Raw genomic sequence first — 20,395 nt, forward strand, 5'->3', positions numbered from 1 at the left:
ATAACCTGCATTTATGCACCCAGTAGTTGGGCTCCTACAGCAAGTGGGTGGAAACAAGGAGGTAAAGAAAATGATGGGAAAGTAGGGCTCAGATCTAAGCTCGGCTGAGAATTGGGATAATTAACATTCAGCAGAAGCCCCTTCTTTGATCTAAACTTGGCAAGACCAAAATTATTATTTTCAATGACCGAATTATTTTTTATGTGATCACCGGAGAGCATAGAAGCTTGCCTTATTTTGTATATTACGATTTTACACAACATGCAAACATCAGAAACATTTTCAAGTTTCTCGTTTTACTGGTGAAAGATAGATTCGAACAAAGTATTCGAACTCATTAAGGAGGATAGACATTTGATACAAGGAATAGACCAATAGAAACGTAAGCACTAAAATATGTATCCATCCACAATTCTATCCCATATTTTTCTTTCATTGTGCATGTCTCTTAAAATATATACTCTATTCCATTACATATTTATGAAATATATGTTTTTGTTGATGCTGAACCAGATTGTAAGAATATCCAAAAATGGCTCTTATTACAGAGCCATCTTCAGATAAATCTTATGACATCAATCAGCACTGAGAGATGAGAAGGCTTTGGATCAGCATCCTCGAGCCAGGGTCTTCAAGGGTTTTTATGGATTGCTGGCCGCAGATCAAGAATATGCGGTTTCCACCGAGGTTAAATATTCTTAATTGTGTTCCCACTAGTTTTCGGTGATAGGGTATCAAATAGATACAAAAAGACCAGAATCTTGAAAGTTGTTTTTGCAAATTTAAAAACGTTGCTGATGGTGACACAGTAACACTTCAATTGCTGATTAATGGCTGCTTTGTTAGAGATGCAATGCTGTTTCGATGCCTTAGTCTGTCATATTCATTAATTATCCTTATGTTTTGATGTGTTTTATTTTCCTGTGATAACATATTGCTGGAATTATGTTTTTGCCAGCAAATAAAGACATGCACACTTGTAGGATTCGTTAAAGCTGTGACAATACTGTAGTTTTGATTTAAAAATGCACTTTGAAAATACAGTACAAAACAAAACAATGTTTCCTCTTGTATAGAGTTTTCACAAAATGTTTCTTTAATATAAACTGCAGTATTTTATTATTAATATCAATGACTGACAATAAAAAGGAATTATGTGAATACCTATTTTAATTGAAATAAGGGATAACATACTCCCTGCAGTACAGTGTAAGTTACTGCAAGTCACCAAAGATTTCCATAGCCACACACATGACCATTTATGAATGTAGAATTCCTTTATAAGGACCCTACCCTACCTACATGACCTACCATACCTACTTAAAATAGACAGTCTATCATAGCTAACCCTGGGCGTAGTTCGCGAAGTAGCACTTCGCGAAGCTACGCAAAGTGCAATTCGCACTACGCGAGCTACGCGTAGCACTTCGCGAACTGCGTAGTACCTTGTTCGCACTCGTGCCAGATGTCGTTTTCAATGATTGCACAGTGCGGACAAGCAACCGGCACTGTGCAATCATTAAAATGCCATCTTGCACAGTGCGAGCTGTAGTTTTCTGCTGCTCGAGTAGATTTTTACTCGAGCAGCAGCTTTCTCAACGCAAACTGGTAGTTTCTCATTGCGAGCGGTCGCAAGCATACGCGACCACTCGCAATGAGAAACCTGACCTCCTCGCGTTGGGAATCTCGCCGGGAGGTTTATTTTCCATGCTCGCGATCGCCAACTTGATGTTGCTGATCGCAAACAAGGAAAAAGTCTCGCCGGGATGTCATTTTGCTTGCTCGCGGTCGCCAACTTGACGTTGAGGACCGCGAGCAAGCAAAAAATGACTGCAGTACTACGCAAGACTACGTGCAATTCGCGTAGTGCGAAGTAGCGCGAACTTCACAAACTACGCGAGCGTAGCGTAGTGCTTTGCCCAGGCTTAATCATAGCTACCTTACCACATTTACCTTTCATAATCTAAATACCTTGTCATGCCTAACCACCTGGCCTATCTACCATATCTAATCTATTATAGCTAATCTAGAACCACCTCTGCAGTGTGCATGTCTTAAATATTCCCTGAGAAGGCAGGCCTGTTAAAAAAAATGGGGCAAGTTATGTTTATGTTGAATTTAACAACATTGATGAAGTCATTGTACACTTCACTATTATATTTAAACTAATCCTTTGCGTATCCCTTGTCCTAGAAATTATTACATCTGTAGTTAAACTTAAATAAACCACACTTTCTAATCACCTGCTTCTCACAGCCTAACATTCAGCACTATAACACAAACTAATATTTATCCAACAGCTAGCCTACTACCTCAAATAAATCTTTACAAACATAATGCACTTTACAATAACATAAAACTATCAACGCTGCAATGCTATTACTACTTCTGAACCTCAAAACATTACCACTAACCTAGCAACACTAATGTTCTTCCAATACTCTATTTCTACTTTAATAATATTATACTACTGTATAGTATGTAGATTTTCACTAATAAACAAAGCAAATGCAGACCAAATTAACTCTTAATTTAATAAATGCAACTTAATTTCTAGTATATTGTATTTAAAAGTTTGTATTTCTTTTTGAATGATAAAAGAACTCATAACTATTTTAGTTTGTTTATTTTACAGTATAAAAAGCAAACACACAAGAACCTTCTCTTTTAGCTTTTTTTAAGCAACTCTATCAATTACACATTTATACAAATATAATGCCAGTCCTGCTGCAAGTGCATATAGGTAGTCAAGATACTTTGGCTGATTTTATCCTTGTATTTCAATCAATAAAGGGAAGGAAGAGGGAAATAATTTACCTAGGTCCTACACCCTTGCTCCCCCCTGGAAAATGGTTAATTCATTATCAAGAGAGGGGTAGTTCCTCTTATGCCAAGTGGATATAAGTATTTTTAATCCAAAGGCTAGGGTACGTGTCACTGGAAGATCTGATAGTCAGATCTTAGTGCCCTCACACACCTGTTATGGTGTCATGCTTCATCATTGGGTGCTCCACATCTGGCCGGCGCTGCAATGCCTGACGGGCCTGGGGGCTTCTTTATCGGACTTCTTATGATCTGGAGTTGCCGTGTAGATGAATGCAAGTGAAGGAATGAGTGAGTTGATTGAGTGAGTGATGGCTAAAATAGGTTCTGGAAAACCTAATTCTTTTTTTTTTATAAGGAGAGGGTACCAGGACTAAATAAAACTGGTGCTATCATGTGGTCATAAGGTACCAGGATAGCTACTAGTCTGAAGTGGTCACTAGTTCTGTGTGGTCAACATGTTTTGTGCCTTGGGAACCCCATGGTCAGGCGGAACTTCAGCAGGACCAAGAAATAATTTGTTTTTGCCCTTAATGGGTGGCTGGGGTCTCCTTTCTATCAAATTTGTGAGGAATGTATGCTTTTTAATCTGAATACAGTCGCAAAGAGCAGACTAGTGCAAATCATGTCAAGTTTAAAGGCTCTCAAAGAGATATTTCTTTCATGTGTTGTGAAATCTTTGACCCCATCTCCTACTTGCACTTTGAGACTACATTCCCATAAATACTATTCAGTGTGCTGCAAAGTATACACAGTACTTGCAAGAACCTTTGTTTTGAACTCTTTTAGATATCTTGATGTTTCAGACTACACCTTATTTTTTTAAAGGATTGCCTTTCTTCATTGAAATGTCAGACAGTAGTTTTTGAGGCAAGATGGCGGCCACAAATCGGCAGCTGTAGAGCACCCTCCAGGGGATGCAAGACACACACTAATATAACCCCAAATGAAGTACTTGATCAATCACTTACCGATTGTGCATTTCGATCGAAGCTGGAGACCATCGGAGATCGGGACAGATTGTTGTAAGCGGTGCTTCTCAGCACGGGACGTTGCTCACAGTTGACATTTCAGGACATCCGATGCCGTCTCCTGTGCTTTCAATGTTTGCTAGAGACAATGCCTCGTAAGCCCGCGAGCGGTGGGAAACCCCATGACTGGACGCAGGCACCGCCTGCTATGCTGAATACAGAGAACACTCAGAGGCTGAGACGGCGGTGAGGAGATCAGCCGCCAAAGGAGCAAATAGTCAAATCTCTGGGGTTTATTATGTCATAGGAGGGCAGAGGAAAAAATGCAACTGCTTTGACGAGAGTGATAATCAAAACAGCCCTATGCAATGACTTGTAGAAAGCTGAATGTCCCCCCTTGGTTGAGATACAGGCAGTAGACAGTAAGGGGGACACTAACAAAACAATGGGACAGGTTTGAAATTCCCCCCTCCCCAGGGAGATGTAGTCTCAGGCACACTAGAGGGGTCGACTGCGGCTAGTGGGCTATTGAATATACTATTCACACCCCTAATTTTTTAAAAGGTGCTCTATTTGGAAGATGTTAGCCTTAGAAATACCATGGAGGCTGGATCAAAAATCAGAATTACTGAAGATCCTAAAATCATGTAAAAAAAAAAACAATAGTATTACAGACCTAGCGCTGGGGGCAGCTGGGCTAGAGATTGAATCTGGCAATAACTTTTTTTCTTTCCAGGATCATTCAAGCAGATCTGGGGACAGGAGTTGGAGCTAGGTGACTGTTCTTCCAGGAGTACCTCCGTAGGAAGTGCAAGAACTGACTAAAGCAATATGGGGGCATAGGAAGTAACAGATTTATAGGACTTCAGAAATTTTAATATAGGAAGTCGGTATGGTTTGAAAGAAGAAAATGAAGGAAACCCCAAAAAAGAATAGCCAGAATCAAAACCCAGGAGGGCAAGATTTGGTATGGGACTACTCAGCTCCCTCAGGTTTGGGGGGAACAGCTGCTACTGATGTGGGCCCCACAGGAGATATATCACTGGGAATGATGTATCAAGCATTATGACCCACCGCGAGGAAACAGACAGTCGATGAATGCAAAGTGCCTGTCGGAAAATGCAGGGGCAATCAGATGGCTATCCAAATCATGGTCAGACTTTGTCAATAGAATGGGAGAGGCAGAGGATAGAAATTTTTAAACTTGAAGATGAAACCGCAGTTCAGAGAGACGAATTACATTATGAAAGCATATACAGGAGACCCTGAATGGAAGCTTGAAGATTGGGAAAATAGACTAAGAAGGAACAACTTAAGGATTTTGAGTATCCCTGGGGGGTGAGGGGCCAGACGTACATAACTATGTAATAAAGCTTTGCAAGGAAGCCTTTTCAGAACTGACCCAATGGAACTGGGAAATAGAAATACAAAGAGCACATAAATTCCAGTTTAAAGTAAAAACAAGTGCCGGCTGTGCCAATTGATAGTGCCACACCAAACCCAGGGGCACAAGCCTTACTGTTAAATCCAGCTAAATTGAAGGTTGTGGTGAGGAAGAGCTTGTACTTTTTTTACCACAGAAGCAGACGCTAAAGAATTTTGGACAAATATGCGTTGAATATGTGCTGAATGATGAAGATGTGGGATGAGGAGAGGGGGAATTTAGAAATCATGTGTCATTTAAGAGAAGGGGGCACTGTGGGATGCATACCACCACACAGGACCCAATAGGTCCTAAAGCCCTGCAAGGGAGGTGGGGAAGAGTGGGAAGGGAAGGGTGGGGAAGGAAAGGGAGGGTTGGGTTGAGGGAGGGAAGGCATGGGGTTTTGAAGAAATATAGAGGTAGCACACAGAATACACACATTGTTAAGCAGGATGAAGTAAGTAGGGAATGTGTAATATTAGACGCGGTTAAGAAACTGAGAATAATGAGGATGTTTCTGCTTTTTACTCCCCCTCCCCAATTTTTTATTTTTGTTTATGGGGAAAAAGGGTTGAATAATTTAACCCAGAATGGTAGATAGAAGGGGCAAAATCAGTTAGATAAACTGCGTATTATCTCAATAAATATTTGCGTCTTAAGTGATAGGCAAAAAAGAGCCAGAGCTGCCCTGGTGTTAAGGGCAATGAAGGCTGATATAATCTGCATTCAAGAGACCCATATCCAGTTTGGGAAGAAAGAGATGTTAAAGGAATTAGGACTAAATATATTGGCATGTACTCAACAAAGTGTGACCTCAAGAGGGGTGGTGCTTGTTGCAAAAAACTATATTTCTGCTATACCCTGCTGGATGGTAGATGATCGAGGACACTGGGTAATTTTACAATGTAGAGTAAGCATGATGCGTTTTGCATTATGCTCAATTTATGACATCGATTTTTGATGAATTGAATACCCAGTTGACCACATGGCGCACTCCATTGGTGCTTTGTGGGGCTCTTATTATTCACTCAGATGTGAACTATGTGCATGTTAAATGACAGGTATATCAAGGGCAAAAACCGAAGGTGTATAGGGCCCTGGAGGATGATGATCTGGTAGATCTATGGGATGAATATAAGGCCCCGGATCCAGCTTTACTTTTTACTCCTACCCACATAATTAGATGGTGTGGCTGGACTATTTCTTTAAGACTGCTAGAGAAGCCTGCAAAGTGATAATCAAGATTTCTCGAGTGACATCGGATCAAAATCCGCTAACTCTCATGATACCTGTAGGGGACATAGGTAGACTGAGGGGGTATGTACCTTTGATAGGAAGCTTCTAGCAAACTCCTCATATGTAGATCATATGAGGACTTGCATACAGCAATATTTAGAGATCAATAGGGGTACAGCTCCCTCAAGAATAGTCTGGGAAACTTTAAAAGCTGGGATTTGGGGAGAAACCCTTAGTTTTAATTTACATCTACATGTGGTAAATTTAAATTACCTAGACTTAATTTATGCGGTAAAATTCAATAAGAATAACTCAGTAAAAATAAGAGGCAGAATCCGTGGTATTTGAGGTTATAAAAGGGAATTTATTCCTTACAAAGGAATGATGGTTCGAACCAGGCAATCGAGTTCCGTCACCACGAAGGTTCAGGAAGGGATCAGCAATACATTATTGACAGGTTATCATATTTATAGGAAAATGCATTACAGTAAAGACATATGCAGAAGGCGTTACAGCTGAGAAGAGAGATAAGAATACACATACGTAATGAAAAAGGCGTTACAATAGGCGTGCATAAAGGCGTATACTAGAAACGTCATTATGATGATGACACAAGTGGGTGGATCCATAAGAGAATCCTGCAAAGTCAGCAGAAATACATGGCAGAGATGCGCGCGCAGCCGCATGACGTGTGATTGACGTGTAACTAGAGGGTGAAGGGAACTCGACATTTAGCCCTACATGAGGAGACAGAAGTCTGGGATGTCAGGACAACCTAATCCCAAATCATATCTAATATCTTGTGTTTAAGGAACTATATTATCTGGAAGGAAAGGTCTTTCGGACAGAGCCTATTCTATACTGACTGCTAGTGCGTGTACAAGCGTCTAAGTGTCTACATGAGATGCGAGGGGGCATGGGCCTACCATAGTAACGAAAGTCATGAATTACTTGCACGGAGACAGTAAGGCCGGGCCCTTTGCTCTGCAGCTGGAGGGATGTTTACCTAAGCTACTAGACAGGAATGCATTTCTCGAGGAGCGGAGCAGATAACTTGAAGGCTGAATACAGTTTTGGCAGGCAACAGGCCGGGCTAGGCACCGTTAGCCGCGCAGGAAGTAAGACAAAGTTCATGGATACAGATGCAGGTCCAGGCTGGAGAATTCAGAGGCAGAAGCAGGAAAAGCTCGATGGCAGAACTCAGGGCCTACCTTGCCAGAGCTGGAAAACGTGAAAAGTATACCATATAAAGACGGTGGCAAGGCATACTTAGGAACGGAATATCTGACCCATTCATGGCAGATCTGAAAGAGGACATATTAACGTTGGACACAATTGTATTTGCGTCTTCATAGCTTGAAGTGGAGGGAACATACATGTACTTGTAGCATGTACATGGAGCCGTTGGGGTCTAGATAGGGGACACAATTGATCATAAAAATTCATATTTCCTCATTCCCTCCTTGTCCCCTACGGACCCTTCATGAAATATCGATCTTCAGGAATCCATCAATCTGTTCATGTAACATCATTTGCTCTTCTTTCTTCTTCCGGGATTTTGAATGAAAACTTGGACGTGGAATACATGATGTGGCACACAGGCCGCAAATCGCTGGTCCACATTGTAGACACAGGCAACAACTGAATACTATGAGAAGGCCAATACCTAGGAAGGATAGGACTTTCCATCCCCAGGCTGACAACACGCTCCAGAACCAACTGGACCATGTCCAGGTGCCTGGATTCTGATGTATCTGGTTTGCAATCTTGTGAAGACGAGTTATGGCTTTATATACGGATGGCGCGTTTTCTGGAATGAAAACACAGCAACTTGAGCCGATGACCCTACAGGCTCCGCCCCTATCGGCTAGGATGACGTCAAGGACAAGACGATTTTGGAGAACAACAATCCGCATCGCAGACTGCTCCTCTGTTAAGTTGCCTAGGGCGGAAGTAGTTTCATTCACTACTGCTTCAAGGGTTCTGGTTAATCTACGTATCAGTTTACTGTTTGAGACAACACCTATGTAAGGAAAGAGACCTTTATTGAAGTCTGTATATTGTTCCCATGCTGTTTCAGTGTAGTCAACAATCGGGATATCTCTCTGGGGTCTATGGTGTACTAGATTGGTATTTCTATGATAATCAGGAGGGGCTAGGAAAATAGGTGGCAGAAGGAATGCAATGTAACAGGTACCATCCCAATCTAGAGGTAGGCGTATATATGCGGTATGACCACATATGAAGTAGGAATGACGGGAAGCTCTAAATGTAGACTTGCCTTTATCACTGAATTCGATCACAGTAGTACATTTACTATGACCCAGGTGTACTGAACCATTCTTTCTTACACAGAATTCACCTTTGACTGGTAATACTGACATAGCAGGCAAGACTAGTGCAGCTTCAGATTCAACATTCAGAATCATGAGGTTAAATGTAAAATTACCTAATCCATATACTTCATTTTCTAGATCAGTTCCTGTTCTTTTGGGAAGTCCCTCCTTGTTAGGATAACAGGCTTTAAGCAAAACTAAGTTCAGGTTTCCCCATACCCAGTTGCTCTGGTAAACTACAGTGTTTGAATCTAAAGAGTTAATCAAACTAAACCATGCTCCACAGGAACCATTGGTGTGAACGGGTACGGAAAGAGAGGCAGAACTCCTTTGTATTTCTGATAGGGAGGAAGTCGGCCACATATCCAACAATTTGTAGCATTGCTGGTCTGATGGGAATGATGTAACATACTAATGAATGTGTTGTTGCGCAGCGCAAATCTATAGGACAACTCATGTGGAGGTAATTCACTAAAAGAATGTTCGGCAGTAACATTGTAAACAGAATGAGCACGCTTGAAAATAGGATAGTACATGTGCAACAGTATACTTGCAGCAATAATAAAAAGACTTAGAAAAAACATAATCAACAATGTCACTATACAGTGACTATGAAGTGATTTACAGTATGCATGTTTCTTGAGCTGTTTCTGTCTATTTCTCTCTCTAATTCGGTCTAGAGGATACATGTCAGAGACTTATTCAACCGATTCACCTTGGAGAGGACTTAAACAATCGAATTGTCTGACTTGCTAGACCTTAGTTTCAGTTTATAGTCTTGAGATTCGGTCTTTTCAACCAGGGGGAGTTTTGAATCAGTCTGTGGAAGGGGGAAGGGCTGAGAGTTCAAATCAGATGGTAGTCCATGAAATTTCTTGATATGGCTCGAATGTAACCAACCCTTGCGACCCTCGACTTTCACTGCTGTCCTCGTGGTCAGAAGTACCAGCCTTGGTGTTTGCCAGCGAGGCTCCAACGGGCTCCTCCTGTCGAAGTTTCTGATGAAAACAAAGTTTCCAGGAACCACTTCATGGGGCTTTACCTCGGTGTTGTCGGGAAAGGCTGCAGCTACCTGTGAACGGCAAGATTGTAGTGCAGACATCAAGGAAGCAAGGTAATCTGTCAGCATATTACAATCAACATCAGTGATTTTACGAGGTATAGGCGTCCCCCACATATTTGGTGGCCTACCGAAGACCACCTCGTACGGGGATAGCCCTGTGCGAGAATGCGCTACCATTCTCATGTAAAAGAGTGCAACTGGTAAGGCTACTATCCAGTCGACGCCTTTCTCTCTACAGACTTTGGAAAGTCGTATTTTCAGTGTCTGATTATGACGTTCCACGAGACCTGCTGCCTCGGGATGTCGGACACAGTGTCATTTCCATTGATAGCCTAACAAGAGTGAAATGTGTTTCATTAGCTCGGATGAGAACGGCTGGCCATTATCTGAGTACACGATACGGGGCAAACCATACCGTGGGAAGAATTCACAAACTAATTGTTTGGCAGTAGTCGGGGCAGTGTAATCTGAGACGGGATATGCCTCTGTCCAACGGGAAAGAGCGCATACAACTACGAGGACATATTTGAATCCTCGACATCGTTCCATCTGGATATAATCCATCTGGAGGACTTCAAAAGGATGATCGGGAGGTTGAAATCCACCCTGCTCTACAGGTACGCCTTTACCTGGGTTGAACTGACAACAAATCATACAAGTTCGGACTTTCTGTTTGGCTGCAGCTCGTAAGTGTTTGTTGAACCAAATGTGTTGAATACTGTCTAACATAGCTTTCTCTCCTAGATGTGCTGGACTATGTATCGTGTTAATGATAACTTGAACCATTGAGTCGGGGAGAAACCATATAGATTTTCCCTTCGTCATCCATCCCTGATCTGTTTGGATCCCTCCTAATTCAGTCCATTTCTTTATTTCCTCTGGTGTAGCATGTGTCTGTATGTCAATTACATCAAGGGCGGGATCCCTAACTGTCATGCAGTGTGTCGGCGTCGGAACTATTGTCTTTGTCAAGTCAGTTGCATGAGTCCTATTCTGTGCTGTTTGTTTAGCTGTTCGGTCTGCTAGGTCGTTACCCTGGGAAATAATATCGGTGACTTTTGTATGGGCTTTGCACTTCATGATAGATATTGAAGTAGGTAGATGTATTGCATCTAACAAAGCTTGAATGAGGGGACCGTGTTGAATGTTGTCACCGTGAGAAGTCAAATAACCTCTCTCTCGCCAAAGGACTCCGAAGTCGTGTACAACTCCGAATGCATAACGTGAATCTGTGTATATGTTAACTTTTCTATTCTTGGCTTGAATACAGGCTTGTGTCAGAGCAATGAGTTCTGCTGCTTGAGCTGATAATGTGTCAATACAATTTGTTTCAATGACTTCGGTGTCTGTCGTGACTGCATAAGCGGCCACTAACTCTCCTGTACTTGTTCTCATACATGAACCATCTACATAAAATGTCAGGTCTGGGTCTGGTAATGGGACATCTGTTAAGTCTTGTCTGGGTTTCGTCGTAATAGTAATGACTTCAATGCAATCATGTGCCAGTGGGTCTGTTCCACTTAATGGCAAAAGTGTGGCAGGATTTAATGTACTACAACGTCTGATTTCTATGTGTGGCTGAAACAATGTTAGTTCGTAACCTGTCAGTCGTGCTATAGTCAAGTGTTGTGTTTGTGTCCGGTTCAAGAGAACCTCTACTGCGTGTGGTACTTGTACTGTCAATTGATGTCCTAATTCTATGGAATCGCTTTGTCTGATCGCTAGAGCTGTCGCTGCGACTGATTTCAGGCACGCAGGAAGAGCTTGAGCTACGGGATCTAATGTGCTAGAAAAGTAAGCACATGGTTTGTGTGATCCTGCTTGTTCCTGAGTGAGTACGGACAAGGCAGTACCTTCACGTTCTGTAACAAAGAGTGTAAAAGGCTTACTGTAACATGGTGTCGCTAAAACAGGTGCTTGGCATAAAGCTTTCTTTAAGTCTTCAAAAGCTTGTGTATGTTCTGAAGTCCAAGGGAGGACAGTCGATGTCGCTGCCTCCTGGGTTATCAACTGAATGAGTGGTTTTGCTAGAAATGCATATTGGGGAATCCACTGCCTACAGTACGAAGTGAGGCCTATGAAGGCCCGTACCTCCTTTTGTGTCTTGGGTGGTGGCATGTTTACAATTAACTGGATGCGGTCAGGTGTGAGCTGTCTCCCCCCCTTGGACAGCAAGTGCCCTAGGTACACAACTTGCTGGGCACAGAATTGCAGCTTCGAAGGGGACACCTTGTGCCCCTTGTCGGCCAGAAAATGTAAAACCGTCAGTGATGCTTTTTCACATTCGGGTTCGCTTCGGGCGGTGATCAGCAGATCATCGACATACTGAAGCAGTGCAGTGTTAACTGGCATGTGGATACGGTCAAGTTGTCTTTTCAGTGCTTGGCTGTAGATGCTAGGACTTTCTGTAAATCCTTGAGGTGCGCGTGCGAATTTAAAACTTCGTCCATTTAAACTAAATCCGAACAAATATTGGCTTTCCGGATTGATTGGGACGCTAAAGAAGGCGTTCTTGAGGTCAATTACAGTAAAGAACGTTGCTTCTGAATCAATGGCTGTCAGTAATGAAGAGATATCCGGGAACACGGGATATTGTGGTACAATGCATTTATTCAATTCGCGCAGATCAATAACTAATCGATATACTGGGGGTGCTTTTGGATCAGTTCGTTTAAGAATCGGAATGATCGGAGAATTACATACATTGGAGTCGGTTTCTACAACCACTCCTTGTGCAATGAGCTCGTCAATGATTTGCAGTAAAGCCACTACAGCATCTGGAGGTAACTTGTATTGTCGCATTCGTGGTAATACCACTCCTGCTTTAAGTGTGACTCGATATGGTGTAATGTGCATACAACCTACATCAGTGGGGCCTTTTGCCCATAAATGTGCAGGTAGATTCTGTAACCGGTGATCCATGTCTCTTGACACGTAGTGACCTTTAAAGTCACGCAAAAATAGTCGTACTCCGTCCGGAGAACAACATATTATAGCTCCTAGAGCTTTCAATGTTTTTATACCTAACAAGTTTTCTGGGCATGATTTTGTAAGCAATAGATCTGTAGTCCGTGTCAATGGACCAACTGTAAATGCAAGTGGTTGCGATACTTCGTTAATAGTAGGTTTTCCTGAGAAACCAAGGGAAATATTTTGGGAGCCTGAGAGGGGTGCCCCTGGGACTTCGTCGTGACTTATAGTTGTTCTGCTTGCCCCTGTATCAAGTAGAAACTTTCTGTCTTTCCCTAATACTTGACTCTGTACATAAGGACCCTCTTGATCTACAGGAACCTCAATAAGGGGTAAGCCAACTTCCCTCTCTAGGCTATTTCATGTGTAGCGCTGATAATTTGGATAGTCATTTTGTGCATACTGGTACATCTGTTGTGTCGTGTTTTGTGTTGCGGCAATAGGCTGTGGCTGTGGTTGTGGTACCACTACGGTCTGTTGTGGAACCGGCATAGGCTGTACATGTTGAGGTGCTTGTTGTTGGATCTGATCCTGTCTAGACGGACGTGGTCTCTCTTTGGTTTTACCCGTAGAGATATTATGTTTCAGAACTGCACAGTCGTTTATATAATGACCTGGCTGTTTACAATAGTTGCATGTCCCTTTAACGGGAACCTCTGAATTACTGGACTGTGTCGCACCCTTTTTATGACCGTCAGCTGGAACTGACTGAGCAACGAGCATTTTCATTTTCGTGTCTTTCATGCGTCTTTGTTCGTGTTCTTGTTCTTCTCTAATTCTATTCTGGTGATACTGTAACATTTGTAACATTGGTGAAGGAGTGTTAGCTTGCCAAGTGCTCTCAACTTTCAATACTCTATTTTTAACCTGTGGCAGGGAATTCTCGACTAGTTTTGTTACAAAAAGATGTGGATATGAATCGCTACTTGCTTTCAGGCCGCTATTAATACCAAAACATTTTTCAAATCGGGAATAAAAATCACTAGTGTCTTCATCGGGTTTCTGTTTGCAAGCTGAGATTGCTCCCCAGTCTTCCTTTTTCGTAGTTAATAAACGTGGCAATACTTGTACTAATAATCCTGGTAATGCTTTAGTTTTGTCCCCGAGCCCTACGCCTGCAGTTCGGGCATTTTCTTCGTTTTCTAATACGGTCCAATCAATCTTTTGGTCTCCCACTTCCCATTCTTTTTCTTTGAGTTTCTCATAAATACCGGCAGGCAATAATAATTTCAATATTTTCATAATGTCAGGATAGGTATAATCACCCATGAGGAACATGTCCTTTAGTTCACGGTGAAAACCTGCTGGATCTTTGTCATGGCTGGGCACTAATTTCTTCATTTCCAATAGTTCTATTTTAGTTATGGGCGTGTACACAAACACGCGTCTAAACGTATTATCATCATTTCTAACTGGGTGTACTTCGCGTAAGGGATTCTGTCTGTCCATGTAATACGTTTTTCTTTCCATGGGAAGAGCTGGATCATGTTCTGGACATGAAAAGGCACTATATCTATGTCGGTATTCTAGAATTACTTTAATTAGATCGGTACCTAGACCTCTCCATTTATTCAGGAGTAGTTCTATCAGTATATCAGGTAGGGGACCAGGATCGGAGTGTTGGCCTTTATATAATATAAGGAGATGTTGTATCATGTATATACTAGCTAAACGCTGTTCATCTGGGGCGAGATTCAGAAACGTGTGTGCTAGCGCATCATCACTGTATTTTTCAGAGCTGTCAGCCCATTGTACTGCTGACCTGGCTAATTCTTGTTCGTCCATAGAATCGAGCACATGGTACCCCCTTCGTTCTCGAAGTAATTTATCAGTAGCCTGGAATAAGTGTTCAGGGGTCCTTGGATTTGAGATAACTGTTTGAAAAATTCTGTTACATTCTGGATGTATCGGACGCATTGGATTATTGAAAGATCTTCCTTTTCCTACATAAGCTATCGTTTGTCTAGCTGGTAATTCTAATTGTCCTGTGTTCATTTCTGACTGTTCCTCCTCCTCTTCCTCTGATTCAGTTTTATCTGCTTCTAATCTTCTTTCATGTATTCGTTCTACTTCCTTTCTGATCTTTCGGCACATGACTTCTATATACTTCTGTTTATCATGTTTTCCGTCTGCTATATTCTGACCCCATCTGGTAAGTAATTGCATTTCCTCCGGATCTACCTCAGGCCTATCTCTGTTTCTGATCAAGCAGTTTATGAAAAAGCGTAACAATAATTTCTGCATATCTACTTTCTGGTATTCCATGGCCTCGCCAATACTTTCAGGACCTTGCCCTGTTTGGACAAAGCGATATATTTTGTCTAGATGTTCAACCATTCCTGGTAATGTCATTAAATAGTTTGCAACTCGTCGTAAACGTACTGAAGATAGCAACATTCTGTCGTGTTTACCTGGCACTGGATCATATCTACAATCTGTAAGAGGCTCATTTAATATATTGTCATTAGCTCTTTGGGGTGTGCGTTGGTGTGCTAAATCCCTATAAGTCAATCTAGTTGCTGGCGGTGGCGTGGAAAAACCTCCTGTTGCACCTCCTGAGGTGCCAAGTCCAAAAGGATTTGTTGGGTGTAGGGTAGAGAGTGTGGGTGCAGGAAGGACTGTAGAAACAGATGGAATGTTTAGAACGTGAGGAGGGGTTTGTTGCTGCGGAGGTGGGTGCAGCTGATCTTGGGGTTGAGCGTCGTTAACAGGTGGTGTGCGTTGCTGCGCACCATCAGCATATTCGGGGGCTGCATCATCTAAATAGGAAGAAAGGAAAATGTCCTTTGCGGTCTTGGGATGTACTTTAATCGGGAGTAATGGAGGTGGCAGATCTTTTGGTACCTCCATGGTGGCCTTAGGCAAACCCTCGGCCAGAAGAGGATACATACCATTCATAAGAGTGTTTCGTTGTCTGTCTACTTGTTCTGTTTTTACTCGGATACCTTCGTCAATTAATATGTTTTCTCGGGCTCTTTCTGAGTCTTCCCTACTTTTCTCTTCTTTTCTGAGCGCTTTCTCTGTGCGTCTATGCGATTCTTTACGCCATAGTTCAATGGCATCTTTCTGTGACTGTCTGGCTTTCTTTTTCCATAATACTTCTTCTACTCTCATGATGCAATCTGCATCCCATGTTCCAGTAGCGGGCCATCTCTGACTTTCTGCTAAATCCTTGGTGTAGTCCACCCATAGATCAAGATATAATACGGCATCTAGGCCATGTTTATGGTACATAAAGTACCCTGGAGTGTCCCTAGGTGGAATGGGAACAGCTTCCTCGAGTATCCCTTTTCTAGTTTTTATCTGTCTTAATTTTGAAAATAACGGCATCTTAAACCTTGCTACTTAATTCTTACTCAGTCTTGAACACAATAATTACAATAAACACAATAATGAAGATCGAACAATCACTCATACCACGACATTTAAAACATATCACAAACTTTTTAGAAACGAACAATAATAATTAGAATAAAACTAGTTAACTGCATAATACTAAATATACTGGATGTACTGCTAAACAGTACAGATACACTGCTAAAACAGTGCAGACCAGGTCTGTGTACCCAAACCCGTCTTGACCGGCACAAACTAATGTGCACGTCTAGATGCGTCCCCAGCAACGGTACTCACCGGGAAGCACGGAACGGAAGGCCTCGGAAGTCTGGACTGGACTAGACCAAACTGGACTCGACTCGACTCGTGACTTAGATACTTCGGAACTTCGGAATCTGGTGGGCCTCTGTATACCTCGGATCTTGCTCTCTCAGCTAGGCTCTGGTCGGGATTCTCCGCACTCCTCACCGCCTCGTCTGGGTGTTGATCGCAGCCTCAGTCGCCCCCGTTAGCCTGAGGGAGATACAGGAAATCCTGTGGGTACGCGTAATTGTCCGTCCGGCTGTGGCAGGAGACCGGGTCTGCAACGCACCTCCGGCGCGTGGGGTGTGAGAGGTATCCCTGTTCGGGCGCCAATTATGTGGTAAATTTAAATTACCTAGACTTAATTTATGCGGTAAAATTCAATAAGAATAACTCAGTAAAAATAAGAGGCAGAATCCGTGGTATTTGAGGTTATAAAAGGGAATTTATTCCTTACAAAGGAATGATGGTTCGAACCAGGCAATCGAGTTCCGTCACCACGAAGGTTCAGGAAGGGATCAGCAATACATTATTGACAGGTTATCATATTTATAGGAAAATGCATTACAGTAAAGACATATGCAGAAGGCGTTACAGCTGAGAAGAGAGATAAGAATACACATACGTAATGAAAAAGGCGTTACAATAGGCGTGCATAAAGGCGTATACTAGAAACGTCATTATGATGATGACACAAGTGGGTGGATCCATAAGAGAATCCTGCAAAGTCAGCAGAAATACATGGCAGAGATGCGCGCGCAGCCGCATGACGTGTGATTGACGTGTAACTAGAGGGTGAAGGGAACTCGACATTTAGCCCTACATGAGGAGACAGAAGTCTGGGATGTCAGGACAACCTAATCCCAAATCATATCTAATATCTTGTGTTTAAGGAACTATATTATCTGGAAGGAAAGGTCTTTCGGACAGAGCCTATTCTATACTGACTGCTAGTGCGTGTACAAGCGTCTAAGTGTCTACATGAGATGCGAGGGGGCATGGGCCTACCATAGTAACGAAAGTCATGAATTACTTGCACGGAGACAGTAAGGCCGGGCCCTTTGCTCTGCAGCTGGAGGGATGTTTACCTAAGCTACTAGACAGGAATGCATTTCTCGAGGAGCGGAGCAGATAACTTGAAGGCTGAATACAGTTTTGGCAGGCAACAGGCCGGGCTAGGCACCGTTAGCCGCGCAGGAAGTAAGACAAAGTTCATGGATACAGATGCAGGTCCAGGCTGGAGAATTCAGAGGCAGAAGCAGGAAAAGCTCGATGGCAGAACTCAGGGCCTACCTTGCCAGAGCTGGAAAACGTGAAAAGTATACCATATAAAGACGGTGGCAAGGCATACTTAGGAACGGAATATCTGACCCATTCATGGCAGATCTGAAAGAGGACATATTAACGTTGGACACAATTGTATTTGCGTCTTCATAGCTTGAAGTGGAGGGAACATACATGTACTTGTAGCATGTACATGGAGCCGTTGGGGTCTAGATAGGGGACACAATTGATCATAAAAATTCATATTTCCTCATCTACAGAGCGTGAAATAAGAGGAAATACAAGATCTTTGCAATAGCCTGGCAGAAGAGAAACTTGTCAAAAATATAAGAAATGGGCAGGATCTTGAGGAAATCCAGGAAGAAATAGCTAAAAGGAAAGCAAAAATTCATCAATATTTTAGTAGAGAAGTCACGTTGAAATATCACACTTAAAAATACACAATGCTAAGAATATAGGGAAACCACAGGCAGATTATTGACTAAGTGAATTAGAGCTAAGAGAGGAGGAGGATTTATAGAAGCTATCAAGAATTCGGAAGACAAAACTGTAGAAACACCAGCAGATATTATTAAAGTGTTAGAGGGTTATTATGCAAAACTATATGCAGTAGAGGTAGTTACTTTGTCAAATCTATGCCCCTATTATGATCATGGGGTATGTAAGCTGAGTAAAGAGGACTGGACAGCGCTGGACTTTCTGATATCTATGCAAGAGATATCGGATGCCATAAGCTCTATGGCCTCTGGAGAATCAGCAGGACCCAATACCCTCCTGCTAGAATTCTTTAAGGTTTTTCTTCTGAAGAAAGGGAGGATATTCTGCTGACATTCAGGGAGGCACAGCAGGGCTTAATCGTCCCCTCGTGGGAGGAGGTTAGTATAGCAGTTTTTGTTAAGAAAGACAAGCCACCCTTGCCATCTAGTTCATATAGACCCATATCCTTGCTAAATTTTGATGGCAAGATATATGCCAAAGTCTTGGCAAATAGAATGAGCAGAGTCATAAGCCCTCTGGTTTCTCTTAAACAACATGGGTTTCAAAATATGGAGAGTTGTCACACTTTTTGATTTAGCAACAACTCTTGGGATGCCACTCTGACTTATGCTACTAGACGCAGAAAAGGCGTTTTACGGAGTGGTGTAGTTTTATTTGTGGGCTGTTTAACAAGGGACAGGTTTTGGGAATGGGTTCATTCAAGCTCTTAAGGGCCTATATAAACTCCCCACTGCGAGGATAGGAATAAATGGCATAGAATCAGAGATGATTGCTATTTCTAGGGGAACAAGACAAGAATATCCTTGCTTCCCATTATTATTTGCACTTTATGTTAATTTGTAGACTCAATTGGAGAGGAACATGATTATTAAACCGATAATCCAAAATGGAATAGAATACAGAGTGTTTGCCTATGCTGATGATGTGGCAGTAAGAACCAAAGACTTGTAGAAAAGGTAGCTGAGCATTTCAGAAGATATTCAGGATAAAAACTGAATATCACTAAGGTGCAGCTAATCTGCACAGAGGAAACCCATATTGAAGATTAGTGGGTTGATGCAGAGGCAACTTACCTCGGGATAAAAATCCCAGCTGTTTTAAATCACATGGTGAAATTAATTTGGGGCCGGTGATTAATAACATACGGTCTGAATTGGATAGGATTAATCATCTGCATCTCTCACTATTAGTGAGATGCTATGTACCTCAGATGAATGCTCTCTCCAAAGTATTTTATATTTCATTCCATACCATTTTTCATTGATAAAGAATGGCCAATGAAGCTAGAATCCATATGTTTTAGATTACTGTGGGGGTATAACAGATCTAGGAGGGCATTAAGATTTATGACTTTGCCCAGGAAACGTTAGCAGTACCCAATTTTACCTTATACTATTGGGTTTGTGTTTGACAAAATATGTCAATTTTAATACCAGGGGGTTGCAGGATTTAGATATAACTGAGACCCCAACAATTTATTAAATGATATTAGGAAAAGAAGCCGAAAACTATGCGGTGAAGAACACTGAACCAAGTTATCACAAAAAAACAAAAAGCCAAATCCTGAATGACGATTTACAGGTTTGGGCCCACGTTAAAAGACAACTGGGGTTTAACAGTCTTGACTTTTATACTCCTACATTAGCCTCTACTATTTTCCTTTCATTTATTTTTCAAAGGACAGTAATGGCAGAATGGAGACAAAAAGGGATCACGAAAAAGCTTTTCATGGTGATAATGCTCAGCTTCACTCCATTGAAGATTTACAGAGAATATTTAATCTAGAAAAATCAGATTTTTATAAATACTTACAAATTCAAGATTTTTATTTTAAAAGATAAGAGGTGTGAATTGCATGATGAAGATTCCACAAATCGAGGATATGAGAGATAAATGCAGAACAAGATCCATATGTACACTGTTAAATCAAATGCAAAATAATGATCTAGAGATACAGAATGAGAAATGGAATCAAAGACTGGGCTGTGAGTGTATGTATCTTCAAGAGTTAATAGCTATATCAGATAAGATAATTTTTATGCCACAATTTAAAATCCAAAATTTTAAAACAGTTTTTAATGTATGTTATACCCCTGCAAGAATCTTTAAGTGGAAGGGTTATTGTGATGGGAAGTGTAAAAGATGTTGCAAG

The 20,395-nt window shown here is 41.8% G+C and overlaps 1 protein-coding gene across 1 annotated transcript in view; it reads left to right on the forward strand.

Moving 5' to 3' along the window:
- The window catches only part of HTR2C (5-hydroxytryptamine receptor 2C), a 3,718,710-nt gene that overhangs the window by 1,677,632 nt on the left and 2,020,683 nt on the right, over positions 1-20,395 (forward strand). The gene's annotated exons all lie outside the window — the stretch shown is intronic.

Source organism: Triturus cristatus, chromosome 5_2 (assembly GCF_964204655.1).
Source record: "Triturus cristatus chromosome 5_2, aTriCri1.1, whole genome shotgun sequence".
NCBI classification, from domain to species: Eukaryota; Metazoa; Chordata; class Amphibia; order Caudata; family Salamandridae; genus Triturus; species Triturus cristatus.